The sequence below is a fragment of the Carcharhinus amblyrhynchos genome, chromosome 7, assembly GCF_965287045.1.
Source record: "Carcharhinus amblyrhynchos chromosome 7, sCarAmb.v2.hapA, whole genome shotgun sequence".
NCBI classification, from domain to species: Eukaryota; Metazoa; Chordata; class Chondrichthyes; order Carcharhiniformes; family Carcharhinidae; genus Carcharhinus; species Carcharhinus amblyrhynchos.
In genome coordinates, this window is record NC_137330.1 from 10,710,937 (window position 1) to 10,723,077 (window position 12,141).

The following is a 12,141-nucleotide window of genomic DNA, read 5'->3' on the forward strand; positions in this document are numbered from 1 at the left end:
TCGGGCTGTGGCAGGAAACTGGAGCACCCAGAGGAAACCCCCACGGAGACACGGGGAGAACGTGCAGACTCTACAACGACAGTGACTTAAGCCGTGAATCAAACCCAGGTCCCTGGCACTGAGAGGCAGCAGTACTAACCACTATCACTGTGCACTCCAGCTCAGTCTTGAGTACCTTCAGGACAGAGGTATGCAGCAAGGGCTAAGATCAAACCTTAAAAACACAAAATGTTGTGTATACAAGTTTGCTTCATACAGCCTTTCCTGATGATGTTGGACAAATATCTCCATTCAACCAGCATGGAGAGGCTGACCTGTGTATGTCCTGCACTACTTCTAAAACAGCCTTGTTGCAGTCAGTGAGCAGAGAGAATCTTCCCATACTTTACCAGTGTTTATTTAAAAACAAATTACATTACTGCAGCTTAACAGACTAATATCAGTTCCATCTGAAGCAATTTCATGTAATCTTTCAAATTGCGAGAATAATTAGTTAAACTCTGATCTAGCGATTATTCAAATTTCCCAACAGGTTTCCTTGAGTGACGTACATTTTCCACAGGCAACAAAGATAAGATTTCAGGCCCCAGTCATGGTGTTTCATGTCAGATTTTGCAGGCAGCGCAGAAGTTCAGGCAGAACTTTAACCAGCCTCGAGGCTCCAGTTGAAGTGAGCCATTCCGTGCAGCTAGCCCTGTTTAAAGTACATTCCCAAGGTGGCTTCTTATCTCTCAAAAACTGAAGTGCTGTTTCATTCCCAACTTCACCCGGTGAGTCACTTCCCTCCCCGTTCACCCCGCACCCCCAACCCCAGCCCTTTCCCGCTCACCGCACCCCCAAACCCCAGTCTTCTCCCACTCACCGCACCCCCAAACCCCAGTCTTCTCCCACTCACCGCACCCCCAAACCCCAGTCTTCTCCCGCTCACCGCACCCCCAACCCCAGTCTTCTCCCGCTCACCGCACCCCCAAACCCCAGTCTTCTCCCGCTCACTGCACCCCCAACCCTTTCCCACTCACCTCACCCCACCCCCCCGCAAGCCATTTCCCACTCACTGCACTCCCCCAAAGTCCTTCTCCACTCACCGCACCACCACCCCCCCAACAAGGTCCTCCCCCCCATCCACCGCACCCACGCTAGCCCTTTCCCGCTCACCGCAACCCCAACCCTCCCACTCACTGCCACCTCGCCCCCCCCCCCCCAATCCTCCTGCTCACGACACCACCCCCCACCCCACCCGCATGCCATCTGAGCCCTCTCAGTAGCAGCTTGGCGGAGTTAAGTGGAGAGGGTCAGGAGAGGGAAGTGGAAAACAGGAATTAAGTTGTTAAAAGTTTACATGTGTTCAGAGCATTATTTGGGCCAGTTAGATTCAAAGCAACCAATAGGTTATGGGACTGGAATGTAATTTACCCTCATTACAAGCTTTCTTTTGGGAAAATGGTTTCCACTGAGCATGTTTCTGTTCAAGCAGGCTGTTCCTGTTCAGAAACAACGTATCAGTGCTAAACCAGGGATAGCTGTACCTCAAATATCAGTCTAAAGCTGAGATTCCTTGTTCCAATGCTCAAATTACAATTTGGAGTCTCGTAGAATCCCTACGGTGCAGAACATAGAACATTACAGCGCAGAACCTACCCCTGACATCTGTCCTATAACTACCCCCCCTTAATTTAAAGCCATGCCCCCTCGTGCTAGCTTTCTCCATCCGAGGAAAAAGGCTATCACTATCCACCCTATCTAAACCTCTAATCATCTTATATGTTTCAATAAGATCCCCTCTTAGCCTCCTTCTTTCTAGCGAAAACAACCCCAAATCCCTCAGTCTCTCCTCACAGGACCTCCCCTCCATACCAGGCAACATCCTGGTAAACCTCCTCTGCACCCTCTCCAAAGCCTCCACATCCTTCCACATCCATCGAGTCTGCACCGACAACAATCCCATCCAGACCCTTTCCCCCCTAACTCCATGTATTTACCCTGCTAATCCCTTTAACCTACAAACCCCGGAACGCCAAGGGGCAATTTTAGCACGGCCAATCAACCTAACCCCCACATCTTTGGACTGTGGGAAGAAACAGGAGCACCAGGAGGAAACCCACACAGACTTGGGAAGAATGTGCAAACTCCACACAGACAGACAGTGACCCAAGCTGGGAATCGAACCCGGGTCCCTGGAGCTCTGAGGCAGGAACGCTGCCATCTCAGTGAAGCCTTACACAAGGCTAACCTTGTGGCTGTGTTTTTCCTTCAACCAGCAGCGTTTACTGTGTTCTCTCTTCACGGACAATTTAAATATCTGATAAATGTGTCAAGGTTGAAACTAAACCAGGACCAGAAAGACTTGGTTTATGTTACACCTTCCAAATTTCCGAAAGTGACTGAAAGCCAAGTGTTTTTCTTTTAAAAGTTTGGCTATTCCTCTGCAACACACAGTAAGATCCCATCATTACAATCAAATGCTTTGGTTGAGAGAGAAGTATTGGCCATGATACTGGGGGGAATAGCCCTGCCCTTTGAAACAGTCACACCGTGGAAACTTTTACATTAGCTTTACAAGGTGGACAGAGTGTTGGTTTAATGTCTCATCTGAAGAATGGTACCACTGAGAACGCTGGACTCCATCGGCACTGTACTCTCTTTCTCAGCCTAGATTTTGTGCTCAAGTCTCTGCAGTTGGACTCATAACTTTTGGATCTCGAGACAAGTTGGTGGAAGCAAAAGATTAACCACACAAACTACACTACAAAATGTTTGAAATGAGGTGAAATGGAGCTGCAGCATGCCACTCAGCCTGCCCTGTCACTGAATAAGATCATGGGTGAATTTCAACCATAGTTCTACTTCCTGCACTATCCTGACGCCCCTTAATTCCCTTAGAATCCAAACAATCTACTCATCTGAATCTTGAATATACTCAAAGATGAAGCATTCACTGCCTGGAGATCCAAGGATTCATAATTTGAGTGAAGTAACTTCTCCTCATCTCAGTTCTAAGTGGCTGGGGCCTCATTGTGATCCCATGTACTGATATGCTGCAGGAGGGGACGCCCTGAGGCATGGTACATTGGGGAGACCATGCAGACGCTACGACAACGGATGAACGAACAGCGCTCGACAATCACCAGGCAGGAGTGTTCTCTTCCTGTTGGGGGAACACTTCAGCGGTCACAGGCATTCAGCCTCTGATCTTCGGGTAAGCGTTCTCCAAGGCAGCCTTCACGACACAGACAACGACAACACCAACACATCATCACTGAGCACAGACTGATAGCCAAGTTCCGCACACGAGAATGGCTTCAAGTCACACTATCTGTAGCCACCACGACTTTGCTGGGCTTGCAAAATCTCACTAACTGTCCTGTCTGGAGACAATACACATCTCTTTAACCTGTGCTTAATTCACATTGTCTGTACCTTTAAGACTTGATTACCAGTCAAGATAAGAACATAAGAACATAAGAAATAGGAGCAGGAGTAGGCCATCTAGCCCTTCGAGCCTGCCCCGCTATTCAATAAGATCATGGCTGATCTGTCGCTGCTCAGTTCCACTTTCCCGCTTTCTCCCCATAACCCTTAATCCCCTCTCTTATCAAAAACCCATCAACCCGCGTCTTAAAAATATTTAGCGAGGCAGCCTCCACCACTTCAACGGGCAGAGAATTCCAGAGATTCACCACCCTTTGAGTGAAGAAGTTCCTCCTCAACTCCGTTCTAAACCGCCCCCCTTTTATCTTGAGGCTGTGCCCCCTAGTCCTACTGTCTTTTTTGAGCGGGAAGAGTCTCTCCACCTCTATCCTATCCATCCCATTCATCATCTTATACGTCTCAATGAGATGCGCATGAGATGCGTCTCAATGAGATGAGATCTCAATCAAGATGCGCATTCCAGCCCTTATTTTGTAAATTGACTTTGTGTCTTTAAATGCCCTGTTTGCAAACAGAACGCCCACTCACCTGATGAAGGGGCAGCGCTCGGAAAGCTCGTGGCTTGCACTACAAAATAAACCTGTTGGACTTTAACTTGGTGCTGAGAGACTTCTTACAATGCTTATCCCATGTATGGCCAGAGATCACTTGATATCAAACCCTCTCACTATTCCATTTCAATTTGTTCATCTCCCGCGGTGGCTAGCTTAGCATAAATTCCTTCACGATTCACTATCAGAGTGAATTAAGGGTGCCAGTGGCAACACACTGTCACAGTGGCACTGCTGCCTCGCACTGCCAGGGACCCAGGTTCGATTCCCAGCTTGGGTCACTGTCTGTCCAGAGTTTGCACATTCTCCCTGAGTCTGCATGGGTTTCCTCCCACAATCCAAAGATGTGCGGGTTGGGTGCATTGACCATGCTAAATTCTCCCTCAGCGGATCCAAACAGGTGCTGGAGTGTGGCCACTAGGGGATTTTCACAGTGATTTAATTGCAGTGTTAATGTAACCTTACCCGTGACACGAACTTAAACAATGATTGACATTCAACTCTGAGCTACTGAACAGCAGTTCGTCCCATAATCCCTTAATTCCCATAATTCCCTTCTTCATGCCCATGATTGAAGCGATGTGACAAACACTCTGACAGAGAATGCTCTTCCTCAGTCTGCAGGGCAATCCCTGCATTGGGCCAACGACCCCAGTAGCCATGAGTTGGAAGAATTGGGTGGTTACTAGCAGTGCTTGGGAATGGAGAGGTCAAGGTTTAAGGGCAGGAAGAATGAGGAGGAAATGCAAATCAATGCTGAATTCATAAAATATGAACAAAGATTTTGAGGAGATCCAGTCCGAAACGTACAGTTTCAGCCAAGTGTGACTACCCCATGCATGGTTTATTCATTCTGGGCTTTTATTAATGTTTAGTCAGTTGCCAATATCTACTTTTCTCACAAAGCAGCAGCTTTCCCAGCCCCATGATCTCAAACATGCGGGAGGTCGAACTGTAGCGGGTCGGATCTCAAACAGCGATGAGATGGAGCACAAGAACGAGATAGAGAATTTGGCAAACTGGTGCGGCAACAATAATCTCTCCCTCAACGTCAACAAAACAAAGGACTTCAGGAAGCGTAGAGGAGGACATGCCCTTTTCTACATCAACGGGGACAAAGTAAAAATGTCGAGAGCTTCAGGTATTCTGGTGTCCAAATCACCAACAGCCTGTCCTGGTCCCCCCACGCTGATACTACAGTTAAGAAAGCCCACCAATGCCTTTACCTTCTCAGTAAATTAAGGAAATTTGGCATGTCCGTTACAATTCTCATCAAGTTTTATAGATGCTCCATAGAAAGCATTCTTTCTGGTTGTATTGCTGCTTGGTATGGCTCCTGCTCTGCCCGGGACCACAATAAAGTACACAGGGTTGTGAATGAAGTCCAGTCCATCGCACAAACCAGCCTCTCATCCATTGACTATCCATGCTCCCTGCTGCCTCGGAAAAGCAGCCAGCATAATTAAGGACCCCACGCACCCCAAACATACTCTCTTCCACCTAAATACAAAAGTCTGAGCTCACATACCAACTGATTCACAAACAGATTCTTCCTTGCTCCCATCAGACTTCTGAATGGACGTACCTCGCACTACGTTGATCTTTCTCTACACCCTAGCTATGACTGCATCATTACATTCTGCACCCTCTCCTCTCCTTCTCCCTTATGTACTCTATGAACAGTAATAGCACGCAAGAAACTATACTTCCTACTGTATGCCAACGCACGTGACAGTAATAAATCAAATTAAAGGTCTTGATTTGGTTTATTATTGTCCGATTCCTAAGAATGAGTTCGGCAGATTTTTGATTAACGGAGTCAAAAGGTTATGGTGATTGGTGGTAATTGCCCCTTTAAGAGCAACATTTTGATTTGATTTATTTTTAGGAAACTGGAGCACCCGAAGGAAATCCGGGTGCTCTGCACCAGGGAGAACGAGGGACACGGGGAGAACGTGCAGACTCCATACAGACAGTGACCCAAGCTGGGAATCGAACCCAGGTCGCTGGCGCTGTGAGGCAGCAGTGTTAACCACTGTGCCACGGTGCCGCTCATAATAAATCAAAAAAGCCTCAAATCACCAAGACTGACTCACGAAGGCATCCTGAACTTTTACGCAAATACTGGGTGATTGCGGTTGTGTTTGTGTGACATACACTTAAGTATTCAGTTCTAAATACGCCAACCGTCTCTCTCCTACCCACTGGCTGAAATATCTATAATTAATGGATAATCCCTCACTCTAACATCCTAATCCCAGCATCCAAGTCATCAAATGTTTATTTCGGGCTTCATGGCAAAGCTATGCTCTGTGCACAGAAGTCCATTTTAACATTCTAAAAGCTATAATCTTGCAGAAATAGCATGCTCCTGCTTCAGACTAAAGTGCGGGGTGAGCACAGCTCAGGTTATCGCACCAAGTGGCCACCTCAAAGCCACCCAGTTACAAGCTGGAGGAGGATGAGCACAAGTTTAATCATCTATAGGTCCTCAGTGTCCAAACTGGAGGCAGGAAGAAACAACAAAAAAAAAATCAAACCTCCTGCTCCGAATCCTTATTCAATGTTCTGTGCAGGAAGTGTCTACCCGTCGGGTGTAGTAAGGAACAGACAGCAGGAATGAGCTGATCGCTTTCAGGTTGATAGGCTGTTACCTTGAGCTTTGGATATTAAATCTTCCAGAACTTTGTTCTCTTAAACCTCTCTCCCCCGTCTCCTCCATCCTCACCCCCACCAATAAATACAAGGAGCTCATGGACCTTGTTACCAAGACCGGCTGCTTTCCATCCCTCTCCCCAGCCCAATCTCTTCCCCATGTGAGCCTTGAACTCGCATCCTTCTCTAATTACTCTCCTAACTCCCCTCAAGCCCTTTCTAACATCATTTTGTCTGTAAGACTGAATTCTGGCTCCCTCCAGCCCCTTCCCACTAATTACTGCCCCTCCTAGCTCCCGTTAACAAAGTTTATTTATTAGGGTCACAAGTAGGCTTACATTAACATGGCAATGAAGTTACTGTGAAAATCCCCTAGTTGCCACACTATGGTGCCTGTTCGGGTACGCTGAGGGAGAATTTAGCAGTGCCAATGCACTTAACCAGCACGTCTTTCGGACTGAGGGAGGAAACTGAAGCACCTGGAGGAAACCCACGATGACATGGGAGAACGCGCAGACTCCAGTGACCAAATCCGGGAATTGAACCCGGGTCCCTGGCGCTGTGAGGCAGCAGTGCTAACTAGTGTGCCACCTCGCCTTTCTAAACTTTAGGAGATCAAAAATCACTTCGCAATACTGCGTGCAGCACTAAAACGAGCGCAGTAAGAGGTTAAACACTGGAATGCCACACAAAAAGACTATTTTTGTATTTGTTTTTGTAATATTGAATATTTAAAATAAATATTATCTAAACAGAGCTCTTCTTTTTTTTCAGTGGTGTAGGATGTGATAATGCAACATTTCTTCATTGCTGTATTTGGAGCATCATTCTGTAATGTGCTCATCTCCCTGGAATGGGTCTTGAACTGAGATCCTGCATATGCTTAGCCCTATTTGCCTCAGGCTATGCAAAGACTTCACTGCATGATATCTCTGCCTATGCAATTATATTTAAATGAGACACTGTGGGGGTTAACTTGACTGCAATTTAAAACTTAGAAGGCATGGTGGGTTAGTTAGAAATTGACTGCATTCCTAAAGGGTACACAATGCAGGCAAACAACCGCAGCTGCAAGAACTTGTTACTCTCGACAGACAGCTTGTGGAAAACATTTCCAATAATGAGATAAGGGTTGAGGTATGTTGTGGGTTTGGGTGTTTGTTTGTGCAGTTTATTTTCAGGATGTGTGTATTCAGTCTCAGTATAGGCAGTAAAAGTCTGTCCCAACTTTGGTTTTTCCTTTCACTTTTATCATGTTAATTTTAATTTCTGTTCAATAATAGTGATTCACTTTAAAAATCATACCAAGTGCTGTTCCTTTGTCTGTTCAAAGAAATGAATGGACCCAACAAACCCATAATCTTCTGCCACAGAAGTGTTGGTGACAGAGTATTATCTGATTTTTAAAAATCAGAATCATTCAGGACATATGGGCACTGCTGGTTAGTAAAAAGTCTGACAACACCAGGTTTTAGTCCAACACATTGCTGGTTAGGCCAGCATTTCGTGTTCATCCCAATTGCCCATGAGAAGGTGGTGGTGAGTCACCTTCTTGAATCACTGCAGTCCATGAGGTGTAAGTGCTATTAAGGAGGGAGTTGCATTTTTTTTTAATTCAGTCACGTTGTTGGATAGATGTAGCAATCTCTTCAGAGGTACTTCTTTTGGCTGGCAGGATGGGGAACTGCTCCAAGATGACCTTTTGTGCTGACTGGCTCCCTACTGAACTGGAGTCACTGAAAGCTGGCAGTTAAATTACTATTTTGTTATCCTGATGACCTAAGCATTTTCTACACCAGGGTTGGTCTGAAGCTGGCAACAGCAGCAAATTCAAATCTGATAGGTTCCTTTTAGCTGAGTGTCTTCTTTAATCTGATAGGCTGTTAGCGGAGTGTCTTTTTTTAAACCGATAGGCTATCAAAATGCAGCAGCTTGCAAAGTCTGTTGCCAAGACAATTCTGATGCTTGGTCCTAGGTACAACTGTTGGAATCTATGTACTTTGTGTTTTAAGCGTCCAAGCACTGAATGCAAAACCAGCTTTTAAAAGGACTCGGCACTGTTGCTCTACTTCTAGTATTTTGCATCCTTTACAAACACTCTTTACAAATTCAACTTCACAACACCGTGAACCGAGTTGTGCCAAAACTCAGAACCATCAGAGCCACAGGCTGCTCAGTCTTGCCTCAGCCGGTCGGACCTGTCACCTTGTGCCAATGTGAACATAGCTGCGGACTCATGAAGAGGAACTTGGCCATGATTATACAGCTCAAAAGGTGATGTATTAAAAATAGCGAGATATCCAACAAGCTGGCACTGGTCTACATGTTGTGTGTGAGCACATGTGCGCGTGCTTTGCCCAGTCAGACAGCAGCACAACAAGGCTAATTCAGGTCAGCACTGCCTCAAAAGAGTGACGTTTCACCGGGTTAAATGTCCTGCGCTGGCCAGGCATTTAGTTACCGCACCTGTTTTCTTCCCCTCTCTCTTCGAAGCAAGCACACAAGTCCCAGTCAAAGACTTAGGCTGGAATTCTCCAGTCTGGCACGTTATAGAGTCATAGAGGTTGACAGCATGGAAACAGCCCTTCAGCCCAATTTGTCCATGCCGCCACTTTTTTTAAATCCCTAAGCTAATCCCAATTGCCCGCATTTGGCTCATATCCCTCTGTAACCATCTTATCCATGTAACTACCTAAATTTTAAAAGACAAAATTGTACTTGCCTCAACTACTACCTCTGGCAGCTTGTTCCAGACACCTACCACCCTGTGTGTGTCAAAAGAAATTGCCCCTTGGACACTTTTGTATCTCTCCCCTCTCACCTTAAACCTATACTCTCTAGTTTTAGATTCCCCTACCTTTGGGAAAAGATATTGACTGTCTACCACATCTATGCCCCTCATTATTTTATAGGCCTCTATAAGGAGAATGCTCAGCCTCCTGTGCTCCAGAGAAATAAGCCCCAGTCTATTCAGCCTCTCCTTATAACTCAAACCATCAAGACCCGTTATCATCCGAGTAAATCTTTTCTGCACTCTTTCTACTCTAATAATATCCTTTCTATAACTGAGTGACCAGAACTGCACACAGTATTCCAAGTGTAGCCTTACCAAAGGTCTTGTACAACTTCAACAGGATGGCCCAACTCCTGTATTCAACGTTCTGACCGATGAAACCAAGCAAGATCATGTTAACGAGATGCAACATGGTTAGGACGTAACCAATGACAACATTTGATCTGATGTAGTGTGACTAATGGTAACAAGCTATGGAGGATCAGCTAACCCAGTAAACTATGTAACCAATGACAAAATGATGTGATGACCAAGTGACCAGCTGACTCAGTATGAATAAGAATCTGATGGGAATTGGAATGGCCTAGGGAGAAGTCTCAAATGTTGGAGTAATGAAGTTTCTTTATTAAACCTTTTCTCTTTTGATTTATCTGTTGGAGTGTATGCTTTGTTTCATTTTATTGCCTATAACTGAACAGTGCTTTCTGCTGAACGAACATCACACACTTGCCACTGCTGCCCACAGGAATTTGACACTCAGCCAATCTCCATTCACAGCAGCGGGGTCCGAAAATCTCCAGCCACGGCTAAGGTGGAAGAATCCCAGCCAATGTCTCATTTGATGCCACGTATTGGCTGATACGTGGAGCGGGATTTTCTAGCCGCGCTCACCCTAGCGCTGGAATATCCCACCTGAGATCGATGGTCTCATGGTCCATCGAACCGCCCGCTCCAATTCCCGTGGCGAGTGGGACGGGGAAATTCCACCCATGGTCATTGATAACACACTTATTTTAACCATGACCAAACATTCACACTGGTGGCTCCATGGGTAGCACCCTTGCTGCTGTGTTAGAACAGCATGGCATCAAGTCCCACTCTAGAACCCTGAGTGCATTATCCAGTGGAAAGGTGACATCTTTCAGATAGAGTGTTAAGCCCAATCTCTGCCCCTTGAGTAGCAGTAACAGATCCCATGGTTCCGACTGTAAGAAAAGCAGGAGGATTCTCCTCGATAACCTAGTATTAATCCCACAATCAATGCTAAAAATATCATCCACTCAATTATCTCATTGAGAGAGCTGGCTATACCACATTTCCAACATGACAACTATGACTACAGTTAGTGCTTAACTGAATGGGAATGTTGTGCTTTATAAATGCAAGTTGCTTCTTTGATTTGAGAGCACGAGCTTTCAGAGCATTGCCCCTTCATCAGGTGAGTGAAGAGTTCAGTTCAAAACAGGGCATTTACAGACACAAACTCAATTACAAGATAATGGTTGGAATGCGAGTCTTAACAGGTAAATCAAGTCTTTACAGGTGCACAGGACACCTGTCTTTACAGGTGCAGACAGACTTGATTACCTGTTAAGACTCGCATTCCAACCATTATCTTGTAATTGAGTTTGTGTCTGTAAATGCCCTGTTTTGAACCAAACTTTTCACTCACTGGATGAAAGGGCAACACCCTGAAAGCTCAAGCTACCAAATAATTCCGATGGGCTTTAATCTGGTGTTGTGAGACTACTTACTGTGCCTACCCCAGTCCAACACCAGCATCTCCACATCTTTGATCTGAGACACCCCTGCCTGATTAACTTCGAGGAAATATTAATTGGCAAATGTTAAACAGGCCAGGGCGCTTAGCTGTGGAAAAAGGCCACGTGGTGACTTTAAATTTATGGAATTGTTTGACAGGACGGACATAGGGAAAATACTCCCACTTGTAGGAGTCCAAAACTGCCAGCTGTAAATTTCTAGCTGTCCAGATCACCAACAACCTGTCATGGTCCATCTATGTTGACACTATAGTTACGAAAGCCCACCAACGCCTCTACTTTCTCAGAAGGCTAAGAAAATTCAGCATGTCTGCTATGAGTCTCACCAATTTTTACATATGCACCACAGAAAGCATCCTATTCAGATTTAACACAGCTTGGTATGGCTCCTGCCCTGACCAAGGTCGCAAGAAACTTCAACGGGTTGTGGATATAGCCCAATCCATCACGCAAACCAACCTCCCATCCACTGTTTCTGTCTACACTTCCTGGACATATCTCTTCCACCTTCTTCCATTGAGAAAAAGGTACAAAAGTTAGAGGTCACGTCCCAACCGACTCACCAACAGTTTCTTCCCTGCTGCCATCTGACTTTTGAATGGATCAATCTTATATCAAGTTGATCTTTCTCTACACTGTAGCTATGACCGTAACACTACTTTCTCCTTTCCTTCTCCCTACATGCTCGATGAACGGTAATGTGGAGTGCACAAGAAACAACACTTTTCACTCAACATCATGACATGTGGCAACAATAAATCAAATCAAAAGACGACAATCGCTAGTAAATCCAATAGGGAATTCAGGAGAAATCTCATTACCCAGACAGTGATTAGAATGTGGAATCCGCTACCACATAGAATAATCGAGGCAAATGCATTTAAGAGGAAGTTCACTAAGCACACGAGGGAGAAAGGAATCAACACATTTT

General features: G+C 45.6%; 1 protein-coding gene across 2 annotated transcripts in view; it reads right to left on the reverse strand.

Moving 5' to 3' along the window:
- Window positions 1-12,141, reverse strand: part of dst (dystonin) — a 614,201-nt gene that overhangs the window by 425,188 nt on the left and 176,872 nt on the right. The gene's annotated exons all lie outside the window — the stretch shown is intronic.